Raw genomic sequence first — 25,066 nt, forward strand, 5'->3', positions numbered from 1 at the left:
GACACATTTTAAGGATAAAGATCAGGTATGTTAAAAATAAAGGAATGGAAAAAAATATATACATATGATATACCATGCAAACACTAATCATGAGAAAGCTGGTGTGGCTATTTCAACATCAGACAAAGTAAACTTTAAGACAAGAAGTATTTCCAAAGATAAGGAGCAGGCATTACATAACGATCAGAGTCAATTATTACAAAGACCTGAGAATTCTAAATGTACATGTACCTAATCATAGAACTTCAACTAAATGAAATAAAAGTTTACAGAACTAAAGACAGAAACAGACAAATCTACAATCACAGGTGAAGATTTTTAGCACTCCGCCCTCAATAATTGGTAGAATAGGCAGAAAAAATTATAAGGATATTAAAAAATTAAATACATTTGAGCATTTAAAAACAATAATTAACTAAATTTCACATTTTTTCACATTCTATAGCCCTGTGAAATATAAAAACAGTAACATTTTTGGTTTGGGGGATAAAATGACCCAATACATGTGAAGACCTTAAACAGTACATTATGACATACAGAGCAATCCTTAACAACAAAGCACTCTTTTGAATCAATCTTAGTAATTTTATTCTTCATGTTTTTTCTTTCTCTAGTCCTGAGGAACCTATGACATTATTACTAGTCTGGCCTTTGTGTTCAGGTATTTCTCAGCTTTTGATTCTAGTACCAGTATTAAATACCTCATTAGCACCTTTCAGCTACTCATTCACATGAAATATCAAATCAAATCAAATATCAAAAATCCAATTGTGTGTTGATTCCAAGATAGTGAAGCTTATGGATATCTTTCTTCACAATTTATTTTTTAGAGACTTTGAAAATATCTTCAAAGAGAAGGAGGCAGTAATGTCGCTCAGAATTTTCCAAATAAAAACATCTTTTGGACTTCATGTCTCTCAGCACATACAGAAAATAACCTGCACACCCTCTTCCACAATTTCTCCACTCTCACTGATGTCAAGATCAAGTTGAAAGCAAAGCTAAACTCTCCACTTCACCAATAGTAAAGCGTACCCGAGGCCCTTCCCCTAGACATAAGTAAGTCTAGCGTGGAGCCCTGAAATCTTTATATAAAATATGTGCCTCCAGTGATTCTTATAAAGAACTGGCTTGCTTCTCAACTCGACTTTGGGGTTTTCACACAGATGCAGCCCTGCTACTCACTGGCCACATCATCTTGGGCAAGTCAATATCCCTCAGCCAGTCTCTTATCTATAAAACGCAGACATATCTACCTTGCAGGGTTCAATGAAGTACCATAATGCTTTAAGCCTTGTATGCTCAAATCTTTGTTGAGGAATGAATAAGAAAACGTGCATGATGGGCAAGAAACACAAGCATCCAAGCTGTGTGCTTGAGAAGCACTGACTCCCTTACCTACCACACTAGCGTCTCCAATCCTGGCATCTTTCCCTAACTCAAACATTTCCCTAGGCACTGCAAACGTAAACTGCTAAAGTTCTCCAGACTTGCTGTGCTGTTTCGAGTCTCAGTCCCTTCACTAAGTCTGTTCTATCTGCCTAGCATTTCCTTCCTAAATTTCTCCCCCAACTCCCTGCTTCCAGCCCACTCCTTCACCTAGCTAACGTCTACCTTCTCTTAAAAGGCAGGCACATCTGATTCAGCTCAAATCTGACCTTCTTCAGGAAAGCTTTTCCTGGACACACTCCCTCCCTCATTCAGGTTGTGCCCATGCTGCTCACTGCACCAGCTTCTCATGGGCCCTGGCTTAGCCTTTTCTCTGGTGCATCATGAGCTCCTGGAGGGCACAGAACACGACAAACAGACTGGAGCACTTCCTGGCATGAGGCAGCACCCCAAGGCAAACAGGATGAATATATGGAGTTGGGTAGCTAGTCAGACTGAGACATTACGAAAGATCTTCCTTCAGGTTCTTGGCTGTTTGACCTGCAACCAAGCAGCACCAGGATAGGCTTAAGCTGGGGAGGAACTGAGCTCCCCGCCCCCACCAGCAGGCAGCATCAACTCTCCAGTCAAGGAGCTGAGCCAGAACTTAGCCACATTGGGTGTTGGAGCCTCCAGGCTCTGTGCAGCCTCCATATGACTGCAACCCCAGCCACATCTGAGAACAACCTCCCAGGAGGCCCAAGCCAGAAACTCCCTGTTAAGACACTCCGAATGCCCACAGAATGTGAAGACAAAAATCTGTATTATTTGAGCCACTAAGTTTTGGCGTCATTTGTTATGCAACAATAGATAATTCAAATTTTACTTCCACTCCTGGTTCTCTTTGCCCAGTTAAGTCCTTTTCTAAAAGCATTTATTTCATAGATTTAAAAAATATCATCAAAGTGGCAATGAGAGCACGTTTTCCAGTTTTCTCTGGCCAAATCCACTAAAGAGACATCAGATTTCTCAGATGCTAAAAATGATTAAAAGATACCCTACATAGTTTTGTTTTCATGAGGTATTAAGATTAAATGGGTCAAATATATAATTAAACCATATAAATAAAATGAGTTGAATGATATAGTTAGGAATAGTTAAATATTTCAAGAGTTCAATTTGTTTCCAAATAGGACCTATTTTAATTAATTTCACTTGAAATCCTCATGCCTTTTTTCTTTTTTTTTTGAGACAGTCTCGCTGTGTCACCCAGGCTGGAGTACAGTGGCGCAATCTCAGCTCACTGCAGCCTCCACCTCCTGGATTCAAGTGATTGTCCTGCCTCAGCCTCCTGAGTAGCTGGGGTTACAGGTACACACCACCACACCAAAAATCTCTACTAAAATTTTTGTATTTTTAGTAGAGACGGGGTTGCACCTTGTTGTCCAGGCTGGTCTTGAAATCCTGACCTCAAGTGATCCGCCTGCCTAGGCCTCCCCAGTGCTGGGATTACAGGCATGAGCCACCATGCCTGGCCCCTCATGCCTTTTCAAACACGTGTTTTAGTTAACTAAAGGCACTTTTACTTAAGGACCTAAGACTAAATTTAGAAATTTTCTTCACTGTATTCCTCCAAAATTAATCAATAGGATCTGTATCAATTTTTTTTTTTTTTTGGAGACAGAGTTTTACTCTGTCGTCCAGGCTGGAGTGCAGTGGCGCAATCTTGGCTCACTGCAACCTTCATCTCCGGGGGTTCAATCTCGATTGTCCTGCTTCAGCCTCCCGAGTAACTGCGATCCCAGGCATATGCCAGCATGCCCGGCTAATTTTTTGTATTTTTAGTAGAGATAGGGTTTCACCATGTTGGTCAGGCTGGTCTTGAACTTCTGACCTCAAGTGATCCACCCGCCTCGGCCTCCCAAAGTGCTGGGATCACAAGCTTGAGTCATCGTACCCGTCTTTAACGTTATCTTAAGTAAAAACTGCCCAAGTTGTCTGAACATAAAGAAGAACATCGACTCATCAACTAAAACAATTACAATTCCTAAGAAAAGAAAACTATTTTGTAAAAATGATAACCCCAAAACCAAATTATAATTGAACTGGCATTTTAAATATGAAAATCTACACCGATTAAAGAAAAATGCAGAATGGTTGGAGGAAAACATACATATACGTGGCTTATTAAGCAGAAGTGTTATTTTAAAAATTAGGAACTGCACTGAAGATTCTCAATGAGAAAGTTAAAGCCTGTTGCGTCAAAGGTCATCTTCTTTGGGAGAACTTTTACAACCCTTTTTGCCCTTTGCAGCATTTTCCCTGCAAGACATCCACCTTTATAACCTTACGTGCGGGGACACAGACCTAGCACTACACACTTTGCAGATGAGGACTTCGTCCAGACAGGCTCAAGATCACCAGGGAACTTGGGGAAAATGCAAATTTCGAGGCCCTCCCCAGACCGCGTGAATAAGAAACTCTGCAGCAACTGTAAATTTGCTTGAATAGCTCTCCTGGTGACTGTGTGCTACAGTTTACAAAGCAATGACCCAGATCCAGGGTTTCTAAAGCTACCTGTGCATCAGCGTCCCCCAGGGAGTACCCTGCGCAGTCCCACTGATTCCCACTAGGCAGAGGGAGGCCCAGGAAGCTTTGTGATCCCAAGTGTTCTTACTAGATGGACAGTCTGGATCACTGAAGCAGGTAATCCAGAAGGGCCCTTCCAGGAAGAACTGACATGGGTGATGCCAATTTAGCTCTGACAGTTCTAGTCTGGCTCGGGCCTTTTCCAAGCCAGAGAGAATGGATGACAAAAGCATGATCAACACAAGCAGATTCACGTCTTAGCGCACAATCAATCCTTGTTCACAAGAGACCCATGTCCCAGTCACTTTCACAGCACAGTGACAGGCATGCCAGCACAAAAGGCCAGCTACCTCACTCCTTCTCTACTCTGCGTACAAGCATTTATCAGTTTATTTTGGTGTTAAAGAGAGAAGTGACCTTATTTTGCAACACTGTGTCCCTGAGAGTACCCTGAATAGACTCTGGTTGAGTCTACCACAGAGCAGGCTCAGAGCTCCAGGATAAAATAAACCCAAAATGAGAAGTAAAAAAGGTGGTGCCAGAAATAGCAACAGCAACTGTAGTTTATGGGTGAGGACGACGTCTCAAGATAAAAAATATCTTGGCTTCAGCATGCAGGACCAGAAGATAACTGTCCAGCCCCACTGCCCCTCTGTGTCCGTGAATACAGGGTCCACTTTATATGGCAGCCCATCCTGGTCTGGGTCATCTGGGACTGCACATTAAGCTGAAGCCTGCTTCCCCACCACTTTCCCTCGTGGGTTCAGCAATGTGGTGGTGAATGCATGTAATTCACAAATCCCTCCACCCCACCAGGGCCTTCCCAATATATACACAACTATTTACTGAGCCCCAAAAAGTGTGCCAGGCTGAGACTGCTGCCAGAGACAGAACAGCACCCACTCCCCACCATAAGCCCCTGATGTGCGCCCAAAGACCGCCATGGGGACAGCCCAAAGCTGCCCCTTTCATAATCTTCTGCCAGACTTGACATTTCTTGCGATGATACTGATGATACTCCATCTTTGATACACTTTGGGGAAAGATTCTGTAACAGCAGGCATTTGCCATCTAGTCCAGTAATGACAGAAATCTTTGTTGATAAGTAAAGCTCAGCCAGCCTCACTTCCAGAGACATCACTCAGTCTTTCAGGAGAAGGAGGTCCTAGAGAAAACCCATCAGGGGCCTTCCACAGCCCCTCCCCCAGCAGAAGTGACAGCCCGGGGTGAAGGAGAAGTTGGGGCCACTGAGAGCCATCCCAGCAGGGGGACACCAGGCTGGGATGGCAAATGTCATGGGAACACTCACTTCACCTTGCCAAGCTCAGGTGGGATTAGACCTCAGACTCCAGGAAAGGGAAGAACAGACTGGGGAGAACACTGGGACCCCAAGCTATGGAGCCATTCAGTGCCTGTCCCTCATCCACTCCTCCACTCCCCAAACAACCTAAAGAGTACATCTTTGTACCAATGTCCCTGTTACTGAAGTGCGACCACAGTAACACATACTCTGCAGCACTCCTCTGAGGAAGAAATGGGTAACCCCAAATGTCCTCCAGCAGTCCTCCAGAGGCCCAGGGACTGAAAGGGCTGTCTGCCACCACACTTGTGACCACCCAGCATGCCCGGAGTAAGCCACGTTCATGGCCCAGATCCAGCACCAAATCCCCTTGGAGGTTTTCTACTCAAGGAAATCATTCTTAATATTTTTTTCCCCTAGGACTCAATAAAATCTTTTATTTTGAAATGTGAAAAAGGTGCACAAATATTTTTTCTCACCTACCAAAATAAATAAAAATAAAAACATTGCTCACTCCTGATTTAGATATTTAATATAAAAGTTTGAACAAGGTCAAAAATAACTTCCATCTTCTAGGTGTAGAGTTTAAACACAACCAACCAAAAATGACATTAAGAAAGCCTTTAGTTTTACCTTAAACCCTGCCTTCTTTCCCAAAAATATGTGAGATATTTCAACAACAAAAAATCAGAGGAAAACAGAAAATTAAAATTATAGTACCTAGAGAAAAGTTAAGCATGTAATACAGAGGTCAAGCTAGAGAAGAAACTAGTCAGAATTTCCTACCAAGCTGCTATGGTTTCACCTCAATTTTGCCTAAGCTGACTGTTCATCTTTCTAATCAAATTACTTGCCTTGCAGATTTTTTACATATTGCTAAAGGCGTGTAAAGTGCAGAGCACACTAGGCAGTAATGCACGAGGTCCTCACAAAATCTCTACCAAAATACAGTGAGATGTCGTGTGGCCATCTCTGGAATATCCTTCAGCTGAAGCAGAGCCTGTGACAGAAGTGAGGCCTACTCAGTCATGAAGGTGATTCCGAGGGGGTCTAACATAACTCCTTGCCACCTGGATGCTGCCTAGAGCCACTTACCACATACTTGGAAGACACAAGCTGATGGAAGCAAAGCTATGGATGGGCCACCTAAATCCCTGAAATAATCTTCCAGAACTAAATGTCATCTAAAAGACCAGGATGGCTAAAGAGTAGAAAGGAGAGTTCTACTGGCAATATTGGTTTGCTGGCGTGGAAGAGACGATCTTGGGGGTGTGTCAAAGGTCTTCTTTCTTTCTTCAAAGACGGGAGGACAGGTTGGGTTTTATGCCTCACAGGGACTGTATCACACGAGAGTCCTACACATGCCACAGGTTTGGAGGGAGCTGAGCGCGTGCACAGTGGGTAAACATGTAAGTAACATACATCCCATGTTCACTTTGGGGCAGGGTTTAAGCATTAAAATGAGGTAGAATTTGGCTCTTTATGTCAAAAGGTGAACCACAGGAAACAGAGTTCCTGCACAGTCTCTAAAAGCATGCTGAAACCATTTAATGTCTGCAGTTGCTTATTAGAAAAGGATGCTCAAAAGCCCAGCGCTCTATCCAGTCGGAGTTGCAGTGGTCTGGGTGGCAAATCTGTTAGGAGGGGTTTGATAATTTCTACTGTCAGGGAGCTTAGAGCCATAGGAATTTAGAAATTTGCCATGCCAGCCAGGACTCTGAACCCTCAATCCATAGGCAACTTTGTTTCTTTAACCTTAGGGTCTTTCTTAGTTGAGAAAGGGGCAAACCTTTCAAATCAGAAAACAAACCTCCTTAATTGTAAAGAGATCAGTAGATTCCTGACTCTGAGCTAGAGTTCAAAATGCCTGACCAAAATGTACGTTTCTTCACTTCTGCAGGGATGCAGCCAAACAGATACCGTGTAGGCAAAGCTAAATGTCCTTTGAGAAATGTTTGAAGGTCACTCTAGTACTTGGGCCCAGTACACCTCCCAAAGAGCAGCGTCAAGACAATTTTTTCCTGGAAATTTTTCAAAGCAGACATTGCCAAGCTTTCTACCATAGCTGTAGAAAAATCTCACATAAATGAATTTGCTAAGCTGTGAGATATGAACAATTAAAGATAATGATTCTAGTTTTACAACAATTAAGCCATTCTTTATGGCAGGACTTGGAAATCAGGATCAAGTGGAATCTTGTCAAACCAGCAGAGCTGGAGGTGATATCCCTGGCCCGGCCCAGCACCCCACACACATGTGCCTCTAATGGTGTGCTACCACAGGGACTGTGGCTTCATTTAAGCTGTTTTCCTTCGTCCTAGATGGAAATTTAAGGTTAGGGATGACATCTTATTAATCTTTACTCCCAGAACCTAGCATAGTGCTAGGGCACGTAAGTACTCCAGAAATGTGTTCAATAAATGAACCACAGATCATTAACAGAATATGGCTTATGGGGCAGAACCTTCTAGAGCACAAAAAACCTGACCAAATCTGATCTCTTCTCAAATGAGGCTAGTGTATGTTTCCTCACATTCCTGAAATGAAGCAAACTCTGTAGGAAGCTGGAGGACAGCTCAGGCTGTTCCTGACACAACCATCAAGAACTGAGAACCGAGACCGGGCATGGTGGCTCACACCTGTAATCCCAGCACTTTGGGAGGCCAAGGCGGGTAGATCACTTCAGGTCAGGAGTTCGAGACCAGCATGGCCAACGTAGTGAAACCCTGTCTCTACTAAAAAAAACAAAACAAAACAAAAAAAAAAACAAAAAACTAGCAGGGAATCGCATCGCACATCTGTAATCCCAGCTACTCGGGAGGCTGAGGCACGAGAATTACTTGAACCTGGGAGGCACAGGTTGCAGTGAGCCGAGATCACGACACTGCACTCCAGCCTAGATGACAGAGTGAGACACTGTCTCAAACCAAGTTTCACCAGCTATAGACAGAGCCGTGCCATCAACCACAACTCAATGCTCTCTAAAATGCCTTCGACCTGATCAGAGGACACATTTCAAATGAGTTACGGAAATCCAAATATAAACCTACAGAAGTGTTCTGATTTTCTAGCCAAGTAACCCTATAAAAAGAAAAAAAAATGAGGTCAGTTTGGCATGATTTGTTCTTGGTGGAATTATTCTTGCTTTTAGTTATTACTACTTTCTCTCCTACAAGTACACAACCATCTGCTTCGCACTATGTTTTAGAATGCTGCCAAGGAGATGGAGCAAAATCAATGAATTACAGAGTCTAGAATGGCACCATCTCATGATAATATAATGTAAGCCACAAATGTGAACCATATATGTTATCTTATGTTTTCATGTAAACATATTTTTAAATAAAAGAATAGGTGAGGTTAATTTTGATAATATATTTAACCCAATCCAAAATATTACCATATCAACATGTAATTAATATAAAAATTATTGAGCTATTTTACATTCTTTTCTCAAACTGAATCTTCAAAATCTGGCAAGTTCTTACACTTTCAGGCACAATTCAGGCCAGCCACATTTCCAGTGCTGGGCAGCCACGTGTGTCCTGTGGCTATCACACTGTACAGTGAAGGTCTAGGATCTCTTGGTGCCTTCTGCAAAATCCAGGCATTTACCTCGATCCCAGCTCCTTTTGTGTTCTCCACAAACTCTCAGGTTATTATCAACAGTGGTACTTTGTTCCCATCTGCAAACTCCTTCAACACCCGAGATATAATCCACCTAAATCTCCAGATACAGACTACTCTCAAAGCAGCAGAGAGGTTGAAGACCGAAGCAGATACTCACAGGACTCTGCTGGCTGGAATGTGACTTACGCCCCTCTATCAAGTCCCACTGTCTAGAGGTCAGGCAGAGATATACCTTATGTCTGTGCATTGAAGTTACTTGAGCATCATAAAGACGAGGTTGTTTCTTCTCTTCTCTTTATTCAGAGGCAGGGAGAGCAGAGAGGAAGGAAAAGATGACCAAGGCTTGAACTAAGGTGGAGGGGTATCCAGAAATAGAGAGGAGCCAGACAGGGGAGGTATTTCAGGGTCAGATAAAGAGGAAAAACTAGGATGAGGGATGTCAATGGGGACTCGGGCTCTGGTGAGCTGCTGAGCATCAGCTGCAAGAACACAGTCTGTGGATACTGGCTTGTCTTCCACCTGCAGTGTGGAGGCCTCTCCCACTCATGGGGCTCATACCTGGTGCCGGCCTTAGTTCAGATGCAGGGGGAAGAATTCATTGAGTCCCCTCCAAAATTACAGCTACAGAGGAGGAATCAGTTCTAGTGTTCCACAGCATTGCAGGGTGACTATAGTTAACAATAATTTATTATACACTTTCAAATAGCTAGAAGAGAGGATTCTGAATGTTCCTAATACACACACAAAAAAATGTTTGATGTGCTGGATATGCTAATTACCCAGATTTACTCATAACACATTAGATACGTGTATCCAAATACCAAGCTCTACTCCATGAATATGTACAACTATTAGATGTTAATTAAAAATAATAATTGAAAAAAATGCAGCCAGGCATGGTGGCTCACGCCTATAATCCCAGCACTTTGAGAGGCCAAGGCGGGTGGATCACCGGAAGTCAGGAGTTTGAGACCAGCCTGGCCAAAATGATGAAACCCTGTCTCTACTAAAACTACAAAAATTAGCTGGGTGTGGTGGGAGGTGCCTGTAATCTCAGCTGCTTGGGAAGCTGAGGCAGGAGCATTGCTTGAACCCGGAAGGCAGAGGTTGCAGTGAGCCAAGATCACGCCATTGCACTCCAGCCTGGACGACAAGAGTGAAACTTTGTCTCAAAAAAAAAAAAAAAAAAAAGAAAAAGAAAAGAAAATGCAAGCTTTTCATGACTCCTACACTGTCATTTCATTAGACCACAGAGTTTCAACGAATCTATTAAACATCTATGAGCACAGACAAAAACTGCATTGCTTGTAGCTATAATTGCTATTTTAGGCATGAGAAATTTACCTTCTTGTAATAGAAAAAAAATAAATCTTACAGAAAATAAAACCTTCTGACATAGCATTCCATTTGCATTACTCTTTGCTACAAGTATTTCCAAGCACCTAGCATAATGCCTAGGTGCCTTACTTAGTCCACTGTGGTTCCTATAATAAAATTCCATAAACTGGACAGCTTATAAACCACAAAAATTTCTCACAGTCCTGGAGGTTGGAAGCCCAAGATCAAGGCCAGCAGATCCAGTCTAATGAGGGTCCCCATCCTGGTTCTCAGGTGGCACCTTCTCACTGTGTTCTCACACAGCTGAAGGAGCAGGGGAGTTCTCTGGGATTTCTTTTACAAGGGCACTAATCCCATTCATGAGGGCTCCACCCTCATCATCTAACCACTTGCCAAGGCCCTACCTCTGAATATCATCCCCTTGGGGATAAGATTTGAATATATGAATTCTGGGGACTCATAAAAATGCAGACCATAGCAGAGGGATGGAAAAGAAAATGGGATGAAACCTCATTTTTCTTCCAAACTAAAAAGATGTATCTTTGTTCCACTGATGCTGCATCACCCATGTCTGGTAGGAAACAGTGGGACCCACGTGATCCCATACACAAGGTACATGGACAATTTCAACAATAGCAACTGGATTCTAAAGCTATTTCTTAAAAGAGGCAACAGGACATTTCAGAGGGCTCATGAGGACAGAGCACCTGTGAGGGCCGTTCGTTTCTCTTACACCAGGCAGTGACTTGGGGTTCAGACCAGAGAAGTGACGTTCTAAGAGACGGCTGAAGGTGAAGATGACATTCCAGCTAAGAGACGAGGCCCATGGAGCTTACAGTTACCCAGTGCTTCAGGGCGAGTGAAGACTCAACTTCCACCACCTAGGTAGCAGCATGGTGCCTGGCACATTGTAGGCACTGAAATACTGGTTGGCTAGGAAATGGCAGTGGTGTCAGCAACTAGCGACACCAATAATCACCATATCAGCTGACCAAAATCCAAACTCTGGTTTTGGGGGAAAAAAAAAAATCAATTAAGCCAGGCCCGGTGGCTCATGCCTGTAATCCCAGCACTTTGGAAGGCTGAGGTGGGTGGACTACCTGAGTTCAAAAGGCAGACACCAGCCTGGCCAACATGGTAAAACCCTGTCACTACTAAAAACACAAAAATTAGCCAGGTGTGGTGGCACATGCCTGTAGTCCCCGCTACTCGGGAGGCTGAGGCAGAAGAATTGCTTGAACCCGGGAGGTGGAGGTTGCAGTGAGCCAAGATCATGCCACTGCACTCCAGCCTGGGGGACAGAGTGAGACTCTGTATCAGAAAGAAAAAAAAAAAATTCAATTAAGGGTGGACTTCATGTCCTAACAGTGAAATGTCCTTAGTGAAAAGTTTTAGCTTTATTACACTCGGACCCAGCCAGTTTTACCCTAGAAGGTCTAGATAAAACTCTTCCTTGAGGTTTAAAGACCCACAGTCAGCCTACTGAACCCTGCCATGGCCATAGCACTAGGGTTCCATGGCCACCCACTATTGCACGGTCCCTTAGGCCTTACCCCAAGCCAGTGTCTGTAGTTGATTCTAGTCTCAAACCAACTCCTGGCCAAAGAGGGACAGATGAAGAGCCGTTGGAAAGTCTAGAGCATTGTAAACAAGTGAGTCTAAAAGTGAACTCAGAGAAATTATTAAGTTTTAGTTATATGCAACTGCTCAGTTCTTTACTACTTGAAGCCTAAACTCTCAGAAAGCAAAGCTAACATTGCACATAAGCAGGAACGCATCAACTATTTCACCCATAAACTGACAGAGCCATCACACAAAGTAGTGCCAGGAAAAAGTAAGTAAAATATAAGGATCTGCCTGAATAATAATATTATTGTCATTATTATTACTGTGATTCATTTCACGTGCTAATGGAGGAAAAGCCAGTTGTGAATGATGGTTTCTGGAAAAAAATGATAGAGAGCCCAGTTCCTTCCTGATATCACCACGTTAGGCAATAAATGGTAGTTACCATCAAATTAAATAACTATCTTCTGTTAATACCAGAAAATGTTATTTTTAAGTTTCAAAACACTTCTTTACCTGGTCAAAATCTGAAGAGTAAATAGGAATGAAACCTCTAAGTAAGATGTAATTGTACGAAGTAACTGCCATCACTTTACACCTGAATGTAAGTTTTGTTGGGGATAATTCATAAAATGGAGACTTAGACTTGGTAGAAGTGTAAGAGGTGCTAATGGCTCCAACAGTCACCTCCACGTGCACCTTACAAAGACCACACGGATTAGGGAGGAAACGGGTATCAACAACACCACTGTTTTTGTTTCATAGACAATGTTCACCATGGAAAAATACACAGGCATACCTTGTTTTACTGCACTTCACTTTAACATGCTCCAAAGATAATGTTTTTTTTACAAATAGAAGGTCTGTGGCAATTCAGCATCAAACAAGTCCATCAGTGCCATGAGCACGTGCTCACTTCTGGTCTGTGTATCACATTTTGGTAATTCGCATAATATTTTAAACTTTTTCGTTGTTTTACCTGTTAAGGTGATCTGTGATCAGGGATCTTCAATGTTACCACTGTAATTGTTTGGGGGCACTATGAAATGTAACCACAAAAGATAGCAAACAACCAATAAGTGTATGTGTTCTGACTGCTCCACTGACTGCTGCATCACCCTCCAACCCATCCTTCCTCTGCTCAGGTCTCCCTATCCTCTCAGACACAACAATATTGATATGAGGCCAATTAATAACCCTACAACGGCCTCTAAGTGTTAAAGTGAAGGGAAGAGTCACACATCTCTCACTTTAAATCAACTGCTATAAATGATTATGCTTAATGAGAAAGGCATGTCAAAAGCCACGACAGGTCAAAACTAGGCCTCTTCAACCAAACAGTCAACCAAGTTGGGCATGCAAAGGAAAGTTCTTGAAGGAAACTTAAACTGCTACTCCAGCAAACTCACAAAGGATGAGAAAGCAAAACAGCCTTATTGCTTCTCGGGAGACAGTTTTAGTGGTCTGGCTAAAAAATTAAACCAGCCACAATATTCCCTTAAGTCAAAGCCCAATCCAGAGCAAGGCCTTAACTCTCTTCAATTCAATGAAGGCTGAGAGAGACGAAAGAGCTGCAAAGGAATAATTGAAAGTTAGAAGAGGTTGGTTCATGAGGTTTGTTTGAGACGGAGTTTTGCTCTGTCACCCAGGCTGGAGTGCAGTAGTGCGATCTCAGCTCACTGCAACCTCCGCTTCCCGGGCTCTAGCAATTCTCCTGCCTCAGCCTCCCAAGTAGCTGGGACTACAGGCATGCACAACCAGGCCTGGCTAATTTTTGTATCTTTAGTAGAGACAAGATTTCGCCATGTTGGCCAGGCTGGTCTTGAACAGGTCAGTTCAAGGTCAGTTGGCCTGACCTCAAGTGATCCACCCACCTCAGCCTCCCAAACTGCTGGGATTACAGGTATGAGCCAGTGTGCCCGGCACTTCATGAGATTTAAGGAAAGAAGCCATCTCCGTAACATAGAAGTGCAAGGTGAAGCAGCAAGTGCTAACGCAGAAGTTGCACAAGTTATCCAGAATATTGACTTAAGATCATTGATGAAGATGGCTACAATTAGGCAACAGATTTTCAGTGTAGACGAAACGGCCTTATATTGGAAGAAGATGTCATCTAGGACAGGGGACCCCAATCCCCGGGGTTAGGAACTAGGGTGCACAGCAAGAGGTGAGTGGTAGGCAAGCAGTCCATCTTCTGTCAGATCAGTGGAGACATTAGATTTTCAAAGGAACACAAACCCTATTGTGAACTGTGCATGCAAGGAATCTGGGTTGCATGCTCCTTAGGAGAATCTAATAAAAAATGTGATAAGCTTGAATCATCATGAAACCACCCCCCTCCCCCACCCCATCCCCCAGTCTATGGAAAAACTGTCTTCCACAAAAGCGGTCCCTGGTTCCAAAAATGTTGGGGACCGCTGATCTAGAACTTTCACAGCTACAAGGAGAAGTCAATGTCTGGCTTCAAAGCTTCAAAAGACAGATTGACTCTCTCATTAGAAGCTAATGCAGTTGGTAACTTGAAGTTGAAACTAACGCTGATTTACCACTCTGAATGTCCCAGGGCCCTTAAGAATGATACTAAGTCTACTATCCCTGTGCTCTATACAACAAAGCCTGGATGACAGCACATCTGTTTACAGTATGAGCTACTGAATATTTTAAGATCACTGTTGAGACCCACTGCTCAGGAAAAAGATTCCTTTCAAAATATTACTGCTCAATTACAATGCCCCTGGTCACCCAAAAGCTCTGATAAAGATGTACAAGGACAAAAATGTTGTTTTCATGCCTGCTAACACAACATTCATTCTGCAGCACATGGATCATTGAGTAATTTCAACTTTCAAGTCTCATTATTTAAGTAATACACTTTGTAAGGCTATAGCTGCCATAGACACTGATTGCTCTGATGTATCCGGGAAAAGTAAATCGAAAGCCTGGAAAGGATTCAGCATTCTAAATACCATTAAGAACAGTCATGATTCATGGGAGGATATCAAAACATTAACATTAACAGGAGTTTGGACGAAGTTGATCCCAACTCTCATAGATGACTTTGAGAGGTTCAAGACTTCCATGAAGGAAGCAACTTCAGATCTGGTGGAAAGCACAAGAGTACTAGAGTTACAAGTGGAGCCTGAAGATGTGACTGAATTGCTGCAATCTCATGATAAAACCAATGATGAGGAGTTGCTTATTATGGATGAAAAAATAAAAACTCATTTCTTGAGATGGAATCTACTCCTGCTGAAGATGTTCTACTGTTGAAAGGACAACAAAGAATTTAGAATATTACATAACTTAGTTCATAAAACAGTGGCAGGGTTTGAGAAGACTGACTACAGTTCTGAAAGTTCTACTATGGGGAAAGTGCTATCAAACAGCAACACACGCTCTAGAGAAATCTTTGGTGAAAGGAAGAGTCAGTTCACGCAGCAAACTTCATTATTGTCTTGTTTTAAGAAATTGCCACAGCTACTCCAACATGCAGTAACTGCCACCCTGATCAGTCAGCAGCCATCAACACTAAAGCAAGAACCTCTAGTAGCAGAAAGAGTATGACTTGCTGAAGGCTCAAATGATCATCAGCACTGTTTAGCAATAAGTATTTTAATTAAGGTATGTACATTGTTTTCTTAGACAATGCTCTTGCACACTTAATAGATTACAATACAGTTAAAGCATAATTTTTATATGCACCCAGAAACCAAAAAATTCTTGTGACTCACTTTATTGTAATATTCATTTTATGGTGGTGGTCTGGAATCAAACCCACGATTTGTCTCCAAGGTATGCCAGTAGATACTGTCTTCATTGTGGATGAACTTACTGTCTTACAGAAGATACACTCACAAAACCAAGAATACACCAAAAATGCAGCAATCAATTGGGTCAATAAAAGAAGTGTTGGTCAGGAAGGAAAAAGTATGATGTTGCTAGCACTACTGAGAAAGACTTTGTAGAGGAGCAGGACTTAGAGGAGGGGTATCTGGTGTTAACACTCTTGGAGTCAGCTCATTTAAACCAACTTGGGAAATATACTTTTACAAAAGTGTTTTAACAAAACCTTACTCTGATTGTATTACATATATGTGATTGTTAATTTTATGTGTCTACTTGATTGGGCTATTGGGGTGCCCAGGTATTTTGTTAAACATTATTTCTGGCTGTACCTGTGGGTGTTTCTGGATGAAATCAGCATTGAATTGATGGACTGAGTAAAGGAAATGGCCCTTCCCAATGTGGGTGGGCATTATCCAACCAGTAGAAGGCCCAAATGGAACAAAAAGGTGGAGAAAGATTGATTTTTATCTCTCTCTCTCTCTCATTGCTTAGCTAATATATCTATATTTTCCTGACCTTACATTGGAACTTATACCATTGGTTCTCCTGGGTCTCCATCTTGGAGACAGCAGACCATGGGACTTTTCAGCCTCCATAATCATGTAAGCCAATTCCTTGTAATAAATCTCTTTTTCTATGTATATTCTATTGGTTCTGGTTCTCTGACTTATACAAGGTATATGTGAATAATTAATACCATCTGGTAAAATTAAAAGTCCAAAGTAAAATGAAGATACTTAAGCATCTCTGGCACAAAATGCATAAAGGTATTTGCTAATATGCAGGTATATTTCATTAAAGGGCCCTGTGATTTGGTCCCTTTATGGATAACTCACAGTACCTAAACAGCAGCATGTTTCACACTGAAATTACTCTGAAAAAGGCTTGTGGAGATAGCAACCAGGGATGAACAATCAAAACAGTTCAATCTTGTGATGCTAGTGAATCCTGAAAGGAAAAATACCTGTAAGAAAAATCAAATAAGCAAATCAGGCCACATGAGTTAAAGCACATGTCACACTGAGGCAAGGGCAGAGCCACTTCTAACAGGAAAAACAGGAAATGCTATGTACATACTGAACACTAGGCCCTTCACACACACACACACACACACACCACACACCTGCACACACTAGCTCCATGACAAGTGTGGCACTTTCACTGCTTCCATGGAAAATTCATTTGAAGTCAATTTCCAAATAATACAGGCACACCATCGATAATCTCTGGCACTACCTAAAAGAACATTTCAACGACCCACAAAATATATATTTATATGACTGTACTACTCTCCACCACCAAGACAGGTACATACAGATTCACTAAGAAGAACTAGAAAAAAAAATCTTCATTAAATTAAAGAACTAAGTTACTAGGCAGGGAGTCTATCCTTGCAAAAATTGTGGCCACTTTACCAAAACGTTATAAAACGGTTTATGGTTACACAGCCGGTGCATGTTGCAGGTTGGAACAAAGCCAACAGAAGCTGTGAAGAGTACCCATGACTAGTCATATTAACAACCCACACAATGATTTCTCTTCTTCTGTCATGGTCACTAAACAAGAACAAAATTTATTGGGGAAAAAAAATCTGATTTTAAAATCACAACATTCCAATTAATGATCATTTGAAAGGACACTGACTAGGGATAGATTAAAGGAATTTTTTTCAAATCCCCAACTCACAGTCAACTGTACAATGAACCTCCCAATTCACCTTGTTTTAACTATGTGGTAAAAACACACAAGGGTAATCAGGATTCATTGGCATTTTCCAAAGTTGCTGAATGTTCAATTTCCAACTGTCTCTTTTTGGCCAAGAGTAGAAACGGTGGCCCCCATGGCAGCCAGAGAAAGTAAATTGACTAACGTGTTTGGGCATGTGTGTGACTAAATATATATACACAGCCATAAATGTGGAGTGTCTACAAAAGTGTTTGAAGATGTCTTTGCATTTTATTCACTAAACTTCACCCAAGGACTGTAGTCAACAAGCAAAAACTGTGCAAGATTAAAAGCCTGAAGAAGAATACACAAATATTCTTATTTATAAAATGAGTATGATTTCCTATTGAAAAATACAAACAGCACCAAAATCAGTGTACTAACAAAAGCCCTTACAATGAGATGTGAAATCACAAGTAATACAAAAGAACTTAGCAGAAACAGAGAATTATCTACCATCCATCATCCATCTGGCAGCTCCCACTATACTCAAACTAAAAGGAAACGCTACACCCCAACCCCAACTCCCCTGTGGTCCATAAGGCCCTGCTGACCTGGTTCCTTTGCTGCTATCTCTTGTTCCTCATAAGGGCAGGTTCTGCCTGTCTCAGGGCCTTTGCATGGGTCATCCTCAATGCCCAGAGACCTTGCAGAGGTTGCCTTCTTTTCACTGAAGTCAGCCCTAAAGTCCTCAGTGAAGCCCTCCCAGACCACCAAGCCCAGATGGAAAAGTGGCCCCCATTCTTGACTGCACTTATTACTGCCTTAAATTCACTTTTCATTTATTCACTTAATTTATTATCTATTTTCCCACTTTACACAATAAAGCCTCAAAGAGGAAGGAACCTTGTCTTTCCTGACTGGTGTTTATTCAAAGTACCTGGCACACAATAAGTCCTCTATCAATATCTGTTTAACAAAATCATCATAGTAGAGGAACTTAGTAAACTATGTTCTTTTGCACAATTACTTATTTTTTATTTATATTAAGTTCCCGTTAATGGGACAAAAAAAAAAATCACTGGTGAGAATGATCATTTTGAAGCCTATATGTGATTCCTCCCAAAAAATAAAATTAAAAAGATGAAATAAACTTCTAATGGGGCTGTGAGGAAAAAAAAAATGTTTTGCATTACAACACAACCACTCAAAAATTTCCCATATGCCTGTGAATTGTATTTTTAAAAGCCTTATCTGGAACTGGACAATTTCAAAACCCATTGATCTTGCCCTGATGTATAAAACATACCACAGAATTCTTCTAATTCTTCCAGAAACCTGTCTACCAAATGACATACTGTTTCCTTTTGCTTAGGTATTCATTTTTGAACTTCTCTCTAAAGTGTTTACAATTTTAAAGTCACAGATTTAATGCCGGTTTAAAATTGTTTAATCATCCACATGTTCACTATTTTTGTCACCAAACATACTGAGCAAAGAAAGTAACTTGCTTCACCTACTAAAGTTTCCTTTAAAACAACAACAACAACAAAAAACAAGGCTTATGTCTTTGAATGCCAGTTTCTTATGGGAGTTTCCTCATGAGACAAACTGTAAAATGTGAAAAACGTAAAAATCTCACTCAATCCGTTCTTCCCATAAGTGTAAGGAAATTTCAGATGTCAAAATGACATAGGCATGATTTAAGTAAATTAATTTTATATTACAAAAGGATCATTCAGAAACAAACTAAGGTTGTTTTAAAACAGGATGAAAAAGAAATTCTGGAACAGTGGAGAAGTCTTATAGCTTTATTATCTGTAATCGTTTGGATGTTAACATTCACAAAAAATGAAAAACTAAGTTTCCTACAATTATTCCCCAAAATTTTTCATACAAATCATCCCATAACTTATCCTTTCAAAGTCTAGAGTTAATGCTACATTTAGCTTCCTTGATAAACACTTTGGCTATAATATGTGTTTTCTTCTGAACAATTCCCAAATATTACATTTTTATATTTCTATAATGTTTTCAGTACAAAAAAAAATCACCATTAAAAAAATCAGATTAGGCTCTGCCTAAAGTCTAAAATAAAATAAATGAATATACAGAAAGAGGATTTGATTCAATGTTTCCAAAATCATCATAATCCCCTCTGATGTACTTAAGTGATCAAAATGAATAAACTTTCTTTAACCCAAGGGAAAGAAAGTCACTGGGCATATCGGGAGCTGTGGTACTCCCAGATCACCTGAGCAACAAAGTCAAAAACAGACCCAACATTCTTTATTACTTCTAAATCTAAGACATTTTTATCAGAGTCTACATAGTTCAAAGAAGTTAAATGTGCCATCTCTCTCTTCAACCTTCCTAAAACAAGCGATCTTTAACAAGGTATTGTGAAATCTTAAAAGGTTTCCCCTGAAAACTAAAAGTGGTGTACCTTTTCTCATTTTAGACTCTTTGATAACCACAAAATTCAAAGTATGTCAATGAGTTCTAGAGAAGAGATTTGTTGACATCAAACCTGAAAAGTAAGTATGGAACACAAACACCTCCAGCAACTGAATGTACAAGGCAGAAGTTACTCCTCCTGGTATGACAGAAAGATTCATGGGGTCTGGAGACACACACACACACCTTGCCACATATTAGCTATGTGACTCAGACAAGTCACTTCCCTTCACTTGTATGATAGAAAAGGGATAACAGCACCTACTCTCTCTTAGAGGAGAGAACGCACCCAACATCAACCATCGAGGACTTTGCTGGTCCCAGAGCCAGCCCTTAGAGATAACTGTTATTATGAACCAGAAAATCCTTTTTCTGAGTGTACTAGATTTCTAGGCTTGGTGTCTGTACTGAATAAAATTGATGTATTTTTCTTGGATGAGTCATGACTTTGCAACACTTCAGTCTTCATCCTGAATATCAATTCTCACTGCATCACACCAGGAGGCAGAAGAATGATGCAAATCAAAGTAAATGAGAATTGGCCCTAAGAAATTGTTTTCTTAAATAAATTCAAGATGCAAGTAGGTTTCTGATCGTTTGTTTCTCTCTCCTAAAAAGTTAAGTATGAAAAAAAGTTCAGATTAGTTGGAGATACTCTAGGCTCAGCTGATCAATCTGACTCTACTATGGGAAAATAAAGTGAACAGTTGCCTAATAATATTTTTACAATTAATGTTTGTGTAGCACCTAAAATGCGATCGCTTTCAGAGAGAAAAATGGTCAACAGTCTACAAATGTTGAACATATAAAGTACAAATTTAAAAACAAACTGTATTCCCAAAAAGATTGTTGGATAGTGTCTGGTTGGTAAGAGTATGTTTTGGGGGCAGCCAACAATGGGATTGCTAAATTAATCCCTGGGATTCTACTAGACCATACATGTGCCTCCTCCACCAGCCTTGTCTACAGCACCATCTACTGCCAAGCCACTGTGCCTACAGCAGTTTTGCTTCTGCAGTGCCCTAAGAGTTAATACCATTCCTTCGCTTAGCTAAGTAAGTTATTTAGGAATAATAATTTTTAAAAAGTCACTTCAAAGTTAAAGGGGAAAGGAGAACATGAAATGAGAGTAAACTCCTGACAATCATTTAAAATATCTAAATAGCAAACACAATCTTTGGTTACTAACACATGGCAAATAAGTAGTTTTAAATAAGTGAGTTTTCTTAGCTTGTTAGGCTATGAATCCTGCTTGCTCTGCTTGATGTATATACAGTAGATATATTTATCTTTTATCATCTTTTAACACTGTGAGAGTTACTTAACTCTGCTGTACCAATGGTTCTTTCCACTGGGAATTGGAAGTAGGATTCTAAACCTAGGGAACAAGGGAATGCAGGGGAGGTAAGGATGGAGTTCAGCACCCAGGTCTTCCCTAATGTCGAGGCCTCTCTTTAAACAATTAGGCTCTTAAGGACAACCAGGTCTCCTTATGAAAGGCACCAGAGCATGACTGGGTTCAAGACTGTGGTCTTGCCCTAAGAGATCCACTATGTAAGATGAATTAAATCAACCCTTACCATGCATAAGGATACACAGAGGAGCCTGTCAGTCATAGGCAAAATAACAACCCAACCTCAGCCCGGATCTAAAATTAAAACCACAGACTTAAAATAGATCACGATTTAACAGATCAGAATTTTAAAAATCAAAACAGCCATTTTCCAAACAGAAAAAAACACATAGCTTGATAAGAAAAAATAAAAGTAATATTAGCTGACACCTAGAACTATATGCAAGGCACTGTTCTAAGCACTTTATGTCAGGCTGACAAGGCACCAACCACCTCTCTGTTCAATTAGTGACTTTACAGTGTACAATCTATAGTAATACTACAGATTAAATACCGTAGGGTAAACCAGTGGGATGTTATCAGTGAAGGATTCTAGTTTACCATTAACTCACCCTTATTCTAGAATAACTATGCTTAATAAATAGCTTACCTGAATGACCAGGGGTTGTGACGTTACAAAAATGAGCACAAGAAATTAATACAAGTATCTTCCCACAAATGACTACGTGTAAGTTGGGGGGGAAATACTAAATAAATACCTTCTTCACTAACAAAGGAAACGAAGAAAATGGAAGTCCTACTATTCACACTGCAAAAATGCTTATTCTACTATCATATTCCCTTTTGAGAAATAGACCAGTTACGCCAGAAGTGCAGTATTGTCACAGATGTGTGCCAGATTTTGCAGAAAAGATAAGTTGGCTGTGAGGAAGAACCCAAAGTTTGCCTATTTTTTAGGCATGAAAGAAAGCCTGCGCGCGCACGTGTGTGTGTGTGTGTGTGTGTGTGTGTGTGTGTGTGTGTGATTAAATCTAAATAACAACTTGAAAGGGTTAAAAAGCCGGGCACCAGGTGTTTTCTTTCCACTTTCCAGAGAAATTTAAGCACATTGCAAAGTTATCTCCCCCTTCCCCACGAGCCAGCTTAGGGGAGACCTGTCACTGCCATGTACAATGTACAGCTCCAGCTCTAAACAATAGGAGGGCACCAGGCTGGGCAGCAGGCATCGCGGATTCCCACAGCCTGCATGGGCTTTGTTGCCAAGTTATGAGCTCCGCTGGGTGATGGAGGCACGAGTGAGCCAAGGAGAATTTAATTCTATTTCAAATCTGTATGCTTTCAAAGAAAATAGAGACAATTGAGGCCGCGGGACGAGCTGGAGGAGGTAACCAAAAGCAAACTTTCGGAACCTCAGAATCTACATTTGTAGCAGACAAGGATTAGGTGGTATTGATATTCTCAAAGTATTTAACACTGAGATTAGAGACCATTCAAGGAGCGGTGGCCGAGAGGAGTCCCCATCCCTCGTAGTCTCACTCCTCCAGCAGCAACCGGCAGACGCGCTTTCGGAGCCCACCTCCGCTCCGCAGCACCGCCAGCTTCCCCCAGCCTTGGCTCCAACCCCGGCTCCAGCCCCGGCCCCGCGCCCGGCCTCCTAGCCGAGCCCAGGACTTGCAGCCAAGTCGAGCGCAGAGGGGGCACGCGGTAGGCAGCGGCGCTGCGCCTCCCCCGGCGGCCCAGAAAGCCGGCCGGGGTCCGCCTGGGCCAGTGAGGCCGGGCTGAATGGAGACCCGGGCCGGGTGAGGAATCTGCAGGCGCAAAGCCGGCTTAGCTCCGCGCCGCCCAGCCGCGCGCAGCTCTCGCATTGTCCGCAGTCGGGGCGCGGCGCGACCACTGAACCCGAATCTCAACCCCAGCCCAGCAGTCTCTCTCCCGGCCCCCACGGCCCAGTCTTACCTGGGCCGCGCACCCCAGTCCCTGGCGGTGCGGCCCGAGCCGGGCGCCAGGCTCCCGGAGACTGCGAGGAGGGAGAGTCGGGGCCCGCGAGGGACGGAGGGCCGAGAGCGGGCTGTAGGGGCTGCCGAGTCCTCACGGTCACCGTCGCGGGGCCGCTGGTAGAGAGCAGACGGGGCTGGCGGAACGGGCCCAGGACGCGCGGCCGCGGAGGGCCCGGCTGGCGGCGGCCGCGATGGTTCGGTCTGCACCGAGTGGGAGGGCTCAGGCAGGCTTCGCCGGAGAGCGAGGGAGGGAACTTGGAGCCAGTTGCTGTGGCCGAGAGCGCGTGTCCCTGAGCCAGTGTACACGCCCCTCGTGCGCCCCGCCCCTCCTCCATCTCGCCCCCACCCCACCTTCCGGGTTCCCACCCCTCTCGCACCTCCGCTCCAAGCTCTGCCTCTCTCCCAACATCTCCACCCCGCTACTGATGTCCACCCCACCCCTGACCCACCCCCACTGCACTCAGTCGGCGCCCCCATTTCCTCCCCCTCCCCCACCCCCACCTATATCCGCACACAAGCACCCCCACCCTGCTCCCACCTGGTGATACCGCTGGATCTCGGACTGCCACCCCAGTGCAGATAGCTCAGCTCTGTAGACTTAGAGCCTGTATCCTGAATAAGATAACCCCACCTAGTAGTCAATACACCCAAATGTCTTGGTGCTTGACATTTTCTCTTTACTAACTTTCATATACTCAGATGGAGCGGTCTAGCTTAATTTCTGAAGGCATTTTTAAGACTTCAAAAAAAAGTTTGGAGAAAATAGTAAAAAATAACGAAAAATATCAAGCATGATGTACTTACCTCTGAAATGTGGGCCAGCTGATGTTTTAAAATGAAATGTTTTGGGGTGCATCATTATAAATCGCCTAATATATTATTTAAGAATGCTTTCTGCTTAGATTTGCTTAATAACTTGGTTGTTTCATGAGAGGGGTTGTTTTAGGAAGACTAAACACATTGTAATTTAATTTTGCTATTGGGAAGTCTAAAAGATAAAATCTATCTTTATCAAAATGAATTTGAATGGAATACAGACTCACAAAATAATTGTTTCTTCTAGAAAATATTTAGCAAGCATTCAACGATTTCTTTTTAATCTCTAGTACATTGAAAATACAAGTTCACTCATCGCATTTTCTCAGAAAGATCGTTTTATATTTGAATTGTGCTTCAATTCAATGAATCTATTGTTTCATAATAGTTAAGAAGTTGCCAACTAAATAAAACTCAGACTTTATAATAATTTTTTTTTTTTTTTTTTTTTTTTGCTAATTAAAAGACTACCATTTTAAGAAAGTGACATGATACTGGGATTTAAATGGAACTTTCCTTTGGCATACTAATACATTCCTTATGATCACAGATTACGCTGTGGTCTCCATTAACTCCAAAAGTCACATAACAGTAGAAAGAAATTATTTTTCATCATTCCCATAGCAAATGGAACCAATTTCTCTCCCTCTCAGGTATAGTTTTCTTTTTCCCCCACTTCTTTGCCCCAATCCCTTCCTTTTAGGAATTTCCCCCTCCCACTGGGTGTGACCTGCCCACAGACCTTCCTGACATTGTGAGGGATATGACCCAGGACAGCCAATTAGAATATCCTCTGGGAACACAGGAGGAGGGTCCTTTCCCTCACTGACAGGGCAGCTCCTGAGACCATATCATATACCCGTGCAGCAGCTGGAGTCAACTTACTAGAGAACAAAACAAAACCAGAAAAAAGCCAAACAGCAATGGAGACAGAAAAGAGCCCTGATGACACCAATGACGATCTGAAGACAGCCACCTCTAAAACCAGTCAAATCCTGAACTTCTGAAGTAATGCACCAATAAATTGTCTTTCTTGCTTATGCCATTTTGAGTTAAGTTTCTTTCCAGAAGTCTCACTTTTAAAGTCATAAAAGATGCCACTATGATCCATGCTTTGAAAATCAGGAATGTAACCAATGA

The 25,066-nt window shown here is 42.1% G+C and overlaps 1 protein-coding gene across 2 annotated transcripts in view; it reads right to left on the reverse strand.

Annotated features, from left to right (window-relative positions):
• Positions 1–23,363, reverse strand: part of LOC105482253 (family with sequence similarity 110 member B) — a 152,159-nt gene extending 128,796 nt beyond the window's left edge. For both annotated transcript variants that reach the window (XM_011742282.3, XM_011742279.3), the window contains exon 1: positions 23,070–23,363. The gene's annotated coding sequence lies outside the window, so the exon portion shown is untranslated. The remainder of the gene's footprint in view (positions 1–23,069) is intronic.
• Between the last annotated feature and the right edge of the window lie 1,703 nt (positions 23,364–25,066).

Source organism: Macaca nemestrina, chromosome 8 (assembly GCF_043159975.1).
Source record: "Macaca nemestrina isolate mMacNem1 chromosome 8, mMacNem.hap1, whole genome shotgun sequence".
Taxonomy (NCBI): Eukaryota; Metazoa; Chordata; class Mammalia; order Primates; family Cercopithecidae; genus Macaca; species Macaca nemestrina.